Consider the following 13,215-nt stretch of genomic DNA (forward strand, 5'->3'; position numbering starts at 1 on the left):
AACTGATTTGGACTTGCATCCCAGCTCTATTTGAGATCACCATCCAACAAACTAAGAACCAAACTCTGTGCATCATAACTAGCCTAAAATACTTCAAAACAAAGCTAAATTACAAAGAGAGAGCCCTCTCTGGTTGCAGATTGGCTAGAAACTGCAGCTAAAAGATTGGTTAGTGGTTACCTCAGCCGTATTCCCTTCTAGAGCAGGGAACAACCTGAGTGATAACACTTTCATTGCAACATATTCAAAAATCAACTTTTTACACTTGCTTTATTCTATGAATAACTATAAAAATTATAATGTTAAATTTATTAAAGTTTACTTGCCACATAGTTGTCAAGAAATTGCTTTAAATTTAAATTTATAAGTGAATATAAAATTTTAGTAATATGGCATATACCATATTGATTTATAAAATGTTTTATATAATAATAAAGGAATAAATAAAACATAATCATATAATATTTAGTTTGAAAATTGTAGTATTTTTTGTGAATATAGAATTTCGTGATAGCATTGCTTTAACATGGGTATACTCATCGATCATTTTTGTGGACTCTTGGATGCTTGGACTACTGAGATATTTGAATATTGATAAGATTAAGGATATAGTTATTAATTTTATAAAAATTATTTGTTTTGATTTTATATATTATTAATAGAAAATGAAAAGTTTATTTTTATTAATATTTAGAATAATATTTTTTATCACTTTTTCTTTTTAGAAGAATGATTTTTACTCATTGAAACTATATGTTTTTTGAATATGATCTTAATATATAAATAACATATATGATAACTAGTATGAAGGATAAAAGGTTTCCTAACTATTTTAGTAAAGTTCCTTTGGGAATTAGGAGGAAGTCTCTCCAAAATATTGATAGCATCATAAGCAATATGGTGACTAAATTTGCTAGAAAAGAGATCATGACCTCAAGTAAGAAGTTCAAAATTGTCATTTTTCTGTTGTTTTTTTAAAGAAGAAAATTTATCTCGATAAATTTATAAAAAAAGTTTCATAACAAAATTATAGAGTTGGATAAGGTCATGAAAAATTAACTTTATAATCTTTGTGATTTTAAGACCATGATAAACAATAAAGCAAATTAATTTTTGATGCAAGAGCATTCAGCTCAAGAAAAATCATTGTATTTTAGTAAACATAGGGGGTCTTGTGTTTTAAGAAAGTTGGTTTCCTAAGTGTTGAATTAATGTAATTATTAAGGTTTTGAGTGATTTTAATGGAAATAGGGATTTAATTAAATATAGTGAGGCATATTTGTAAATATTCTCGAATGTAGGAGAATATGATAGATTTAGGATAGTTGAGAGATTGAAAGATTTGAGAATTACTTGTAAATCTTAGATTAGGAGTTAGTTCATGATTTTGTGGATTAGAGAGGATCTTTAGAGATAAGGAAGAGATTTTAGGATTTTGTTGAAAAACTTGTGGATCTAAACCAGGAATTGGTTGTAGAATCGTTTTGTATAAATGTAAGCCTAAAATGCATAGTCAGAGGGTAGATAGTTAGCTAGTTAGATAATTAAGCTGATTAGAGTGTGATTATAAGCCTACGGGCAGATTGTGAAACAGAGGCCACTGAGATTGGAAATCAGGCCAAAGAGACAGAGAGTATTAATATGTAATCATTTGTTTATATATGCATATACAAAGATTTAATTCCAAAACTGTGTAAGTGTATGTTTTGAGTATTGAATGATAAATTATGTGTGAATTGGAGTATTTTGCATAACAGAGAGTGCAGGCGGAATTCGACAGAACACAGAGAAGAAGAACAATATTGAGGATCATAATGGATCGTTGAATCCATTCGAAGGACCAAAGTAAAGCTATGGAGAGACAGTGATTAAAGAAACACACGAAGTTAAGCTCAGGAGGGAGTCACGCAGCAGAACAACGAAGGACCAGAAACCCTGAAGTAATCCAAAAACCACATAAAATAGCGAAGAAATGACGTATAACCCAAGTAAAGAGACGGATGAAGGAGTGAAGTGTTGATGCACAGGAGCCATTGGATCTAGACAATCAATGGACGAGATTTGTTCGTGATGGGCGGCTTGGATTAAATCGCATGGAATGGAGCAAGAAATGAATGGTGGAGATTCACAATTAGAATCACATTGCAACAGATTTCAGGAGTAATGAACCCGGTCTTAAGTGATTGCGATTTGCGACATGCGAGATCATTGTTGACTATTGGATCAAGTGCTTTGATCAACGGTAGAGGATCGCTGATAAATCTGGCATCACATTATTTCTTTTGCGAGGAATGAACCATGGGCTTCAAGGAAGTGCGACGTGCAAAGTCTGATGCGATCGACAGATCGCATCACAATATTCCATGGTAAATGTATCAACCCTAAGCCATTGTGATATGTGAAAGAGCGACATGCGATGTAAGAGCGGACCTGAGAAGGTTTAGGTGCAATTGTATTTGATTTGAAGTCCAGTTGCGTTATCTCATATCGTATAGGAAAGGAGGAAGGCATGTCAGTGTGATTGCGAGTATTGCGACATCCGATTGATCTAAAATCAATGGTGGAGAATGAATGTACAAATATTGTAGAATGGAGGAAGAGAGTAATCGCATCCCGTAGATCAGGATTTCTGAGAGAAGGTTCTTAAGAGTCCCTTGAAATCCCGCAATTGCGATAAAGGGAAGCCTCAAGAAATGTGCAAAGGCTGAAAGAAATGCGAAAAGGTAAGATTACATATGTTGTGGAGTATTTCTATTATATAAGATTTATAATAGAAATAAGCGCATAAAATTTTTTATGGGTAAATCCAAATATAACCAAAGATATAAGAGTGGGGTTTGGTTATATGTGTGGGCATAAAGTTTAATGAAGGGTTATAAAGGTGGAGTATAGAGTCCTGATAGAAAGGATAATTAAGGGTAGACTGTGGTTAATTACAAATCATTTCCGCATGAGATTTAATGAAGGGGGCTTTAAACCTTAGTTCATGAAGATTTGACCAGGCAGGTCATTGAAATTCTTGGGGCAAATAGGTTTATGCATTTCATATGCATACTGTAGGTATTCACAGGTTTTCCTACGTCATTTTGGTATCAGAGAAAGAATAGGTAAATGTTTTTGAAGAACTTAGAGCAAGAACGATCAGTTGAAGAAAACTTAGCGAAGGAGTAATTGTTACTAACAGTTAGGTTTCACCAAGATCAAGCTGGGAGATTGAAAGAAAGAACCAGATTCTAAATCTGATTGACAGTAGTTGAATGTTGAAAATTTGTGCAGTGGAAGCATGAAGATCTACTAAAACAGATTTGCAGGATTAGTGAGATCTTGAAGACATGTGAAGGTATGCAAATTTGTCTAATGATTAGCAGAAATTGAATGAGTGAAATTTTGGAGCAGGATTACAGTAGTTAAACTGTAAGAGGGACATTTGCAAGTTCTTGAAGTAGCAGAGTTTGAAGATATAGCTGAAGGCTAGATAAAAGAACAGTCCATTCAAAGTGAAGGTGAATGGGGGACAATATCAGATAGAGATCTTGAAGGTGAGATGATGTGTTTTTATTTTAATTTGATTTGAATATTGGAGAGTTTTTGGTCTTTATATTGATGCACAGGTAACAACATAAGAAGGTGAGAAGATTGCAGCAACCTAGAGCAAGAAGTGCTCAAGAGAAGCTGAGAACAACTTCCACAGTTGCGATTATGGGTAGAGTTGTCTTAAAGATAACAATTCCAGCAAAAGAAGTGTTGGGTAGAATTGTTATTCAGCAAGAGGTTCAAGGAAAGAACCAGAGAAGTGCTAACAGACTGAGCTTAGAGGAGAGAAGTTTAGTAAGGCATATGTAGCAAGAAGGAGACTTGTTACTGCAGAGGTATTGTTGCAACTCACAAAGGCAATTCCATAAAGGACGTGGGTAGAATTTCTAAGTAATGAATGAAGCTGGTAAGAGTTTCTAAGTGAAAGAAGATGTGGTCAGAACCAAGTAATTCATGGTGATTGAAATACAAGAGGACAATTGTGTTCTTAGAAGATGTAGATGAGTTGAAGCCTAGAAGGAGCAGAGAGAAGTGCTCAAAGGAGGTTCCAGAGATAAATAACCAAGTGCTTGCCAAAAGACCAAGTACAGAGAAAAGCTTGGTGAGGTAAGTGGCAACAGGGAGGACTTGCTGTTGCAGAGGCTTTAATGCAACTCATAGTGAAGTGAAAGGAACTCATAGAGATGGAAAGGATGATGACTAGTGTAGTCAAAACAGAGGTTCTAATGGAGATCACAACAAAGAACAAAAGAAGAAATATGCCAAGGCAAATGGCATGAGAATGAGTGACAAAGAATATGATAAAGAAATGGCTGAGATAGTAGTTCAACGTATTAATGGAAATGTTGCAGAGAAATGAGACGAACTAGAAATATGGTTATGTCATGAGAAAGAAAGTGAAGCGGCAGAGGCTACAAAAGAAGAGGAATCAACAAGAAAATATGCAGTTAATAAAGGAGCTGAGGGAACTTGAACATATTATAGATGTCAAATTGGAGACAGAGAAGCTCGAAAGAGTTAAGCTACAGCAAAAGGGAGATGTTGGAGAAGGTGTTGAAGTTTTGGTATGTGAACTAGAACATGGACCATTACTTTTTGAAATTGATGAAGAGACAAAGGAGTTGAATCATATGAATGATTCAGAGCAGCCAGAACACATGATGACTGAAACATCAAATGAGACCATAGGGTCTTGTGATTTTAAAACTCATAATTTGTGTATGGTTGCAGGTTTGGAAGAAGATAGGCAGTCTTTTAAAGTTGTCAAAAACATGGAAGAATACCTTCTAGAAGATTAAAGTTTTGAAGCAGAGCATGATAAGGAAACTGGAAAAGAAACAATTCACTACAATGAGCATGTGCAGAGAGGCATCATTAAAATAGATGGTGTGGAAAGGAGACTTGTTGACAGTCTCAAGAATTCTTTGAGTTTGAATTAGCATACTAATGTGCTGACAGAGGAGTTAAAGGAAAGATCATAGCAACGTACTGAAAGGTTGCCAAAGGAAGAAGAGGTACAAAGGCCTTATATTTTTTATTTTGATAATTGTCTTATGATTGCAGATTTTGTTGCAGAAACTAGAACATATTTGGCACAGGTGGACAACCAAATGAAAGAAGAAGAGAAAGAACATCTACTGAAAGATGTTAAGGAAGATTTAGCAGAGGAAGAAGGAACATGTGATGATGGATCAATAGCAAATGAAGAAATGGGAGATTGTGTAAAATTTCCAAAATTTACTCCAAGTAAAATCATTGAGTTATATAAAGAGTTGGACCTTCAAAGAATAAAGTTAGAAAAGCAGAGGATAAACGTTTAGGATAAATTGCTGATGAAGGATGACAAAGAAATTGTCATAAATGATAGTCAAGAAGAAGTTGACAGGTATAGAAAACAGAAGCAGAAAATTGTCTTGAAAGACAATATGGCAACAACTGAAAAGGTGCAAGACAATATTGAACAAGAGAGTAAGGATGCAAGAGTGGTAGTAGTAATGAAAATTCAACAAATAAGAGTTGAATACAATCAGCGGACAGAGGATATACTAGACAAAGAAATTGAGTTGATAAGAAGGTTAATGATGAAAGTGTCTCAGAAGAAGACAACAACAAGAAAGGAAAGGAGCGACAACAAGAGGAAAACAATAACAGACTATGAAAGCATGGCAAGTGGAGCATTACAACATAAGGTATGGAGACCTGGAGAACAACAACAGACAACAGCAACAATAGAACAATTGACAAGCAAAGACATATTACAAAATAAAGTCTGGGATCCAGGAGGAATCAATTATCCAGACTTATGACCGAGAGGTCATAAATTTTCTTACCTGGGAAGTCTGATGCAAGAGCATTCAACTCAAGAAAAATCATTGTATTTTAGTAGACATAGGGGGTCTTGTGTTTTAAGGAAGTTGGTTTAATAAGTGTTGAATTAATGTAATTATTAAGGTTTTGAGTGATTTTAATGAGAATAGGGATATAATTAAATATAGAGAGGCATATTTGTAAATATTCTCGAATGTAGGAGAATATGAGAGATTTAGGATAGTTGAGAGATTGAGAGATTTGAGAATTAATTGTAAATCTTAGATTAAGAGTTAGTTCATGATTTTGTGGATTAGAGAGGATCCTTAGAGATAAGGAAGAGATTTTAGGATTTTGTTGAGAAAATTATGGATCTAAACTAGGAATTGGTTGTAGAATCCTTTGGTGTAAATGTAAGCCTAAATGGCATAGTCAGAGGGTAGATAGTTAGCTAGTTAGATGATTAAGCTGGTTAGAGTGTGACTATAAGCCTACGGGTAGATTGTGAAACAGAGGCCACTGACATTGGAAATCAAGCCAGAGAGACAGAGAGTCTTAATATGTAATCATTTTTTTATATATGCATATACAAAGATTTAATTCCAAAATTGTGTAAGTGTAAGTTTTGAGTATTGAATGATAAATTATGTGTGAATTAGAGTATTCTACGTAACAGATAGTGTAGGCAGAATTCGGAAGAACATAGAGAAGAAGAACAATATGGAGGATCGTAATGGATCATTGAATCCATTCGAAGGACCAAAGTAAAGTTCTGGAGAGATAGTGATTAAAGAAACACGTGAAGTTAAGCTCAAGAGGGAGTCGCGCAACAGAACAACGAAGGACTAGAAACCTTGAAGTAATCCAAAAACCACAGAAAATATCGAAGAAATGGCATATAACCCAAGTAAAGAGATGGATGAAGGAGTGAAGTGTTGATGCACAGGAGCCGTTGGATCTAGACGATCAACAAACAAGATTTGTTCGTGATGGGTGGCCTAGATTAAGTCGTATGGAATAGAGAAAGAAATGAACGATGGAGATTCACAATTAGAATCGCATCGCAACAGATTTCAGGAGTAATGAATCCAACCTTAAGCGATTGCGATTTGCGACATGCAAGATCATTGATGGCTGTTGGATCAAGTGCTTTGATCAATGGTAGAGGATCACTGGTAAATATGGCATCACATTATTTCTTTTGTGAGGAATGAACCACAGGGCTCAAGGAAGTGCGACGTGCGAAGTCCGATGCGATCGGTGATTAGATCGCATCACAATATTCCATGGTAAATGTATAAGCCCTAAGCCATTGTGATATGCGAAAGTGCGATGTGCAATTTAAGAGCGGACCCGAGAAGGTTTAGGTGCGGTTGTATTTGATTTGAAGTCCGGTTGCGTTATCGCATATCAGATAGGAAAGGAGGAAGGCATGTCAGTGTGATTGCGAGTATTGCAACAACTGATTGATCTAATGGACGAAATCAATGGTGGAGAATGAATGTACAAAGATCGTTGAATGGAGGAAGAGAGTAATCGCATCCCGTAGATTGGGAGTTCTGAGAGCAGGTTCTTAAGAGTCCCTTGAAATCCCGCGATTGCAATAAAGGGAAGCCTCGAGAAATGTGCAAAGGTTGAAAGAAATGCGAAACAGTAAGATTACGTAAGTTGTGGAGTATTTCTATTATATAAGATTTATAATAGAAATAAGCACATAAAAGGTTTTATGGGTAAATCCAAATACAACCAAAGATATAAGAGTGGGGTTTGGTTATATGTGTGGGCATAAAGTTTAATGAAGGGTTATAAAGGTGGAGTATAGAGTCCTGATAGAAAGGATAATTAAGGGTAGATTGTGGTTAATTACAAATCATTTCCGCATGAGATTTAATGAAGGGGGCCTTAAACCTTAGTTCATGAAGTTTTGACCCGGAAGGTCATTGAAATTCCTGGGGAAAATAGGTTTATGAATTTCATATGCATACTATGGGTATTTAGAGGTTTTCCTGCGTCAATTTTGTAGCAAAATTACCTTTTTTCTAATTAAAAATTTAATAGAAATCATACAAAAATTTAAAACATAACTAGAATTTATCATAATGTGTCTTGTCCTCGTTTTTTAGATTTTTTTTGGGATTTTTTTTGTTTGTTTATTTATCTATGTAGGTATTGGTGTCATTTTTATAGTATTTGTTGTTGGTTTATTCTTCTTTAGAATTTATATTGTTGATCTTTTGTGTTTTCTAAATTTTTTATCATCTTATTCGTTTTTAACTCCTTTTAGTATTTTTGTTATTTGTTTAATGGGCCTCAACCCTGTATTTTATTGTTGAACCTGTTTTATTTATTGATTACTTTTATTTGAATATGAATATATATATGAAGAAATTGATCAATTCTAGCAAGAAGTATGTTTTATTTCTTTTAAGGGAAAACCAGTCTATAGAAGAGTCAATAAGAGAAAAGGGATCCCTAGAGGGGTGTACTAAGAAGTAGAAACATCATTTGGAAGATGTTTTACAAGCATACAAGGATGTGTTCCAAGAGCCTAAAGGGATACCACCCAAGAGGGAAGTGGAGCATGAGATCCAACTATTGTTGGACACCCCATCACCAAACATTGGGCTCTACAAACCTTTTGTTATAGAATAAAGTGGGGTGACAAAGAAGTTGCAACAACTACTAGAATATGGTGTCATTCAACTGAGTACACCACAATGTGGGTCACCCATAATGATTGTGCCAATGAAGGATGAGAATTGTAAAATGTGTACATGTTACATAGCATTAAACAAGATTACACTCATGAATAGGTACCCTCTGCCTAGCATAGATGATATACTAGATCAGTTGTAGCAAGAAAAATACTTCACCAAGATGGGCTTAAATTCTGGATATCACCAGGTTCAAATCAAAGAAGAAGATACCTAGGAGAACCCTTTCACAACCAAACGAGGTTTCTACGAGTACTTAGTCATGTCATTTGGACTATGCAATGCACTACTTTCGTTTATGAGGTTAATGAATGATATATTGTGCCACTTTGTAGATTAATTTTTTATTACCTATTTGGGTGATATATTAGTATATAGTGTTTCCTGGGAGGAACACATCTCATATTTAACACACTAGAAAATATAAGAAGTGTGAGTTTGCACAAGAGTCTTTGATGTATCTAGGGTGTATGATGGGAGGAGGAGAGTTGAATATAGACCTTGCCAAGATGAAGGCCATCATGAAGTGGTTGGTTCCCACTAATTGTTTTACGGCTAGGAGTTTTGTTTGGGCAACATAATACCTGAGTAAATCCATGGCTTCATTTTTCAATAGTAACAACACCACTCCACGCCATAATAGCAGGTGGAAATAGTTTCCAATGGGGAAAGGGTCAAAATAGGTACTTCAAGGAGTTAAATAACAAGATCAATCAAGCACTAGTTCTGGCATTACCGAACTTGCAGTAGCCTTTCGAAGTGGAGACAAATTTGAGTGAGTATGTTATGGGAGTGACCTTGGTGTAAGGAGAAAGGCATGTATGCTATCATTTTGAAGTATTTCATGGGGCAGTTCTTAAATACCCTACCTACGACAAGGATATCTATGTCATGGTGTAAGTTATGAAGAAGTGGAAGCACTATTTAATGGGAAAGGAGAGAATAATCCACACAAATAATTTGTCACTATACTATCTGCAGGCCCATAGTAAATCATACCAAACCAGGCATTACAAATGGATGGGTTTTTACAACAGTTTCATTTAGTGATCAAGTATAAGAAGGGAAACACAAACAAGTTGGCCAACATGCTTTCAAGGCCACCCACATCAGATATTATAGCTTTGAGAACTTTGATGCACATGGAACCATTCATCCATTATGCATATAAACAGTCATATTCAGAGGATGAGGAATTCAAGGAGGTGTTTCAATAGTTATAGAGCCAGAGTCATGCACGACGGTGACAACACAATTAATTTACATCGCGAGGATGGGTTACTCTACAGGCAGGATAAATTATGTTTTCTTAAATGTGAGTGATTATAGTTGATTAGATAGGCTCACACATCCAAGGTTGCAAAACACTTTGGTGTAGGGAAGATAGTGGAAAACTTGTAGAGGTATGTGTATTGGCCCAAGATGAAAGAACATGTAGCTAGGTTCATAAGAGGATGCATACTTTTTTTTTCCAACAAGCCTAGTAACAGGAAAGGGGATCTATATCATCACTTACCTATAACCACTCATTCATGGGAAGAATTTCCATGGACTTTGTGGGAATTTTACGAACATCCAAGAAGGGATATGAATACCTATTTGTGGTAGTTGATAAGTTCAACAAGATGTGAGTATGATACCCTGTAAAAGACCATCGGTGGTCAAGAGGTAATAAACTTATTCTTTGGATAGGTCTAAGTTCACTTTGGGATACTCAGGATCATTGTTTCATACATGGACACTAGATTTCTCAGTGCATTTTGGACTACATTGTGAGAGAATATGGACATGAAGTCAAAGATATTTGTACTATTCCATCCACAGAGAGATGGGTAAACAAAAGTAGTCAATGGGACTTTGGTGCAGCTTTTGAGGGGTTACAATTGGAAGCATCCAAAGACTTGGGATGAAAATATGGTATATATACATCACTCTTATAATAGTGAAGTCCACACTTTTATTGGTAAGTCCTCATGTGAAACTTTTTTTTGGATATTTTCCACTTCCACCTTTGGATATTGCATATGGGAAGCAAGGAGGAGTGAGGGAGGATCTTATAGAGGATGCCTTGAGGGAAGAACATTTGTGGAAAAGACCAAGGAAATCCATATATATGTATAGGAGCCACTACATAAGTCATATGAAAAATACAAGGCTAGGCTTAATCAACACAAAAGAGAGAAGATGTTCAAGGTGGAAGACAGAGTATGGTTATAATTGAACACGGAGAGGCTACAAGGTCTTGGTAAGAATGTAAAGGTTATGTGATATGCCCCTATGAGATACTGAAAAAGGTGGGAGATATTGCATACAGACTCAATATACTCCCATAAATGTGGATTTACTCAATGGTGAATTATCTAGATAATATGAAACTCTATAAGATTTCCATGTTAGACTTGTAAGAGGAACTTGTCCTACCTTCCAGAAAGGATTTGGAACTAGATGCTCAGGCTAAGTTGTTAGAAGTTACAGATTTGAATAATACGTATAGAAATATGATACGTGGTTAGAATGACCTTTGGAAGATTGGCTTGAAAGGACAATTTCTAGGAAAAGCTAAATGGTATACTCGAGAGGAGGTGGAGGAACAATTTCCTCACCTCATTCGCTAGAAAATTTTGAGGACCAAAATCCTCCCAAAATGGGGATGTGTGTTCTGTATTGGATCGTTATATTATTTTTCATACATATCAATTCTTTTAGAGTGGAAAAGGTGGAGGAATAAGATCACAAGGCCATTTTTACATACGGGACCCAATTTGGAAAATTGGGGTCTGAAACCTTCTAGGAGTGGTTTGAGGCATCAAATGGCATTTTTTGGGGGTAAAATTTTGTTTCTTTAGCATGGCACCTTCTTCTATTATTCTACACATAGATACCTTTCCGATGGCACAATAATCGCCTCAATCAAAGTCCATATGCAAATGTTATACCACTTAGAAATTGACCTTATTGTTTTAACCACCATAATTTGAGAGGATCCCACATCAGCCCCCATTATTCATGGAAAAGAGGCTAGCCACATTATCATAACAAAAAAGTCTCTATAATAGTCAATATTGTAACACTAGTTAAGAGTTAAAGGAGTCAAACATAACCACTAGTAGGCTATTGGATTGTGTTATAACTAGGCCACTAGGAGGAAAAGGGGTTTCATTCTCTTCAAGTGAATTTTGTTCCATAAATGAGCAGAGTAGCCAAGAAGGATAGGGAGATAGCACATAGAAATAATTTGTGCACTATATTATCCCACGAGACATAGACCTTACTTCTTCTATTTAGAGAAAGAGAGCATAGTGACCTCACCTTCTAGTTAGGTTTTCTCTTGAAGGGATTCTTTAAGATATATCTCGTGTCAATTTTGGTTTGTGGGTTTTTGTTTCGTTGTTCTATACTTTATGCATAATTATAACTTGCATCCATATGAAATAAATAGTAATTTCCATATCTAAAAATTTAAAAATAAATAAACCTTCATAGTGTAGTTTTCGCATTTTTAAGTATAATTTTTTTAGATCTGTTATGATGAATTCTCTAATGGAATATTCATGGAAATTTAAATATAATATTGGTGCCATATTAGGTTCCTTTGCGTATATTGTGGGGATTTTTAGTGGATCCATATTAGTTAAGCCAAAACTCACAAACCCCTAGTCTTGGTCGAGGAATTTGTGAATAACCCTCTCCATGTAACAAAGGAGAGGTTTTTACATCTAGAAGCATAGGTTTCAGATATAAATCGTATTATGTGAGCCTCCTCATGGTGGCTAATGGCTCTAATGCAAAGGTTCATCCAAAGGGAAGATCAGGAGATCAGGAAGAAACAAAAAAGGAATTGAAGAAAGAACTCGAAAAGGTTCAACCCAATTTAAGTGTCATGAACCATTCATAGTCCTTTTTCAAAATGGAAGTGAATGTTGACATTAAGTCGTAGCAAGGTGAGATTGATTCTTTGAAGCTAACTCATTGGTTACATCAATTAGAAGTTTATTTTAGTGTCCATCATATAGAATAAGAACAAAATATTTTGTTTTCTTATTTGAACTTAAAGGGCCATGCCCTAACCTTGTGGGAAATACACATGGAGACCTTGAGGTTGGAGGGAGATCCTCAAGTGACTAAGAATATGTGAATTTTGGGTGAAATGGCTTTATGACTGGTTAAGTATGACTATCGTGCTTTTCCTACTCAGTTTCCACGCATTTGCAATTTCTATCCTTGAAAATTGTGCAAACCTGTGCTCTGTCTTCCACTATTGTCCTGCACATAACTCAAATAAAATTAAAAATAAAAAGTGAATTCCATAAGCATAGTTGGGAGAATATATCCAACTGCCTTTAAGGTCATATCTATTCGATTCATACCCCTCAGATCATGGAGCTAATTCCCTTTTATCAAGGACCCCTAATCCCCCAATTAGAGGATCTCATCCTTCTCATTTGGATATGAAACTTCTTCCTCTTGTTTTATAAATTGGCTATAGGTTAGAGGGATTAAAGAGTTTAGAGAAGATAGACTTATGTTGTTGGATTTAGATTGGAAGGCTTATGATCTAAGGAGAGGGTTGGAGGCATTTGGGAGGAACCTCATGACATCAAGGCAGAGGTTGTAAGGCTCTTCTTTATCCTTGAATTAATACAAATGAATCATTTTTTCC

This window comes from Pinus tabuliformis, chromosome 1_2 (assembly GCF_031772625.1).
Source record: "Pinus tabuliformis cultivar Carrire ecotype Pingquan chromosome 1_2, CPIR1, whole genome shotgun sequence".
In the NCBI taxonomy this organism is placed as follows: Eukaryota; Viridiplantae; Streptophyta; class Pinopsida; order Pinales; family Pinaceae; genus Pinus; species Pinus tabuliformis.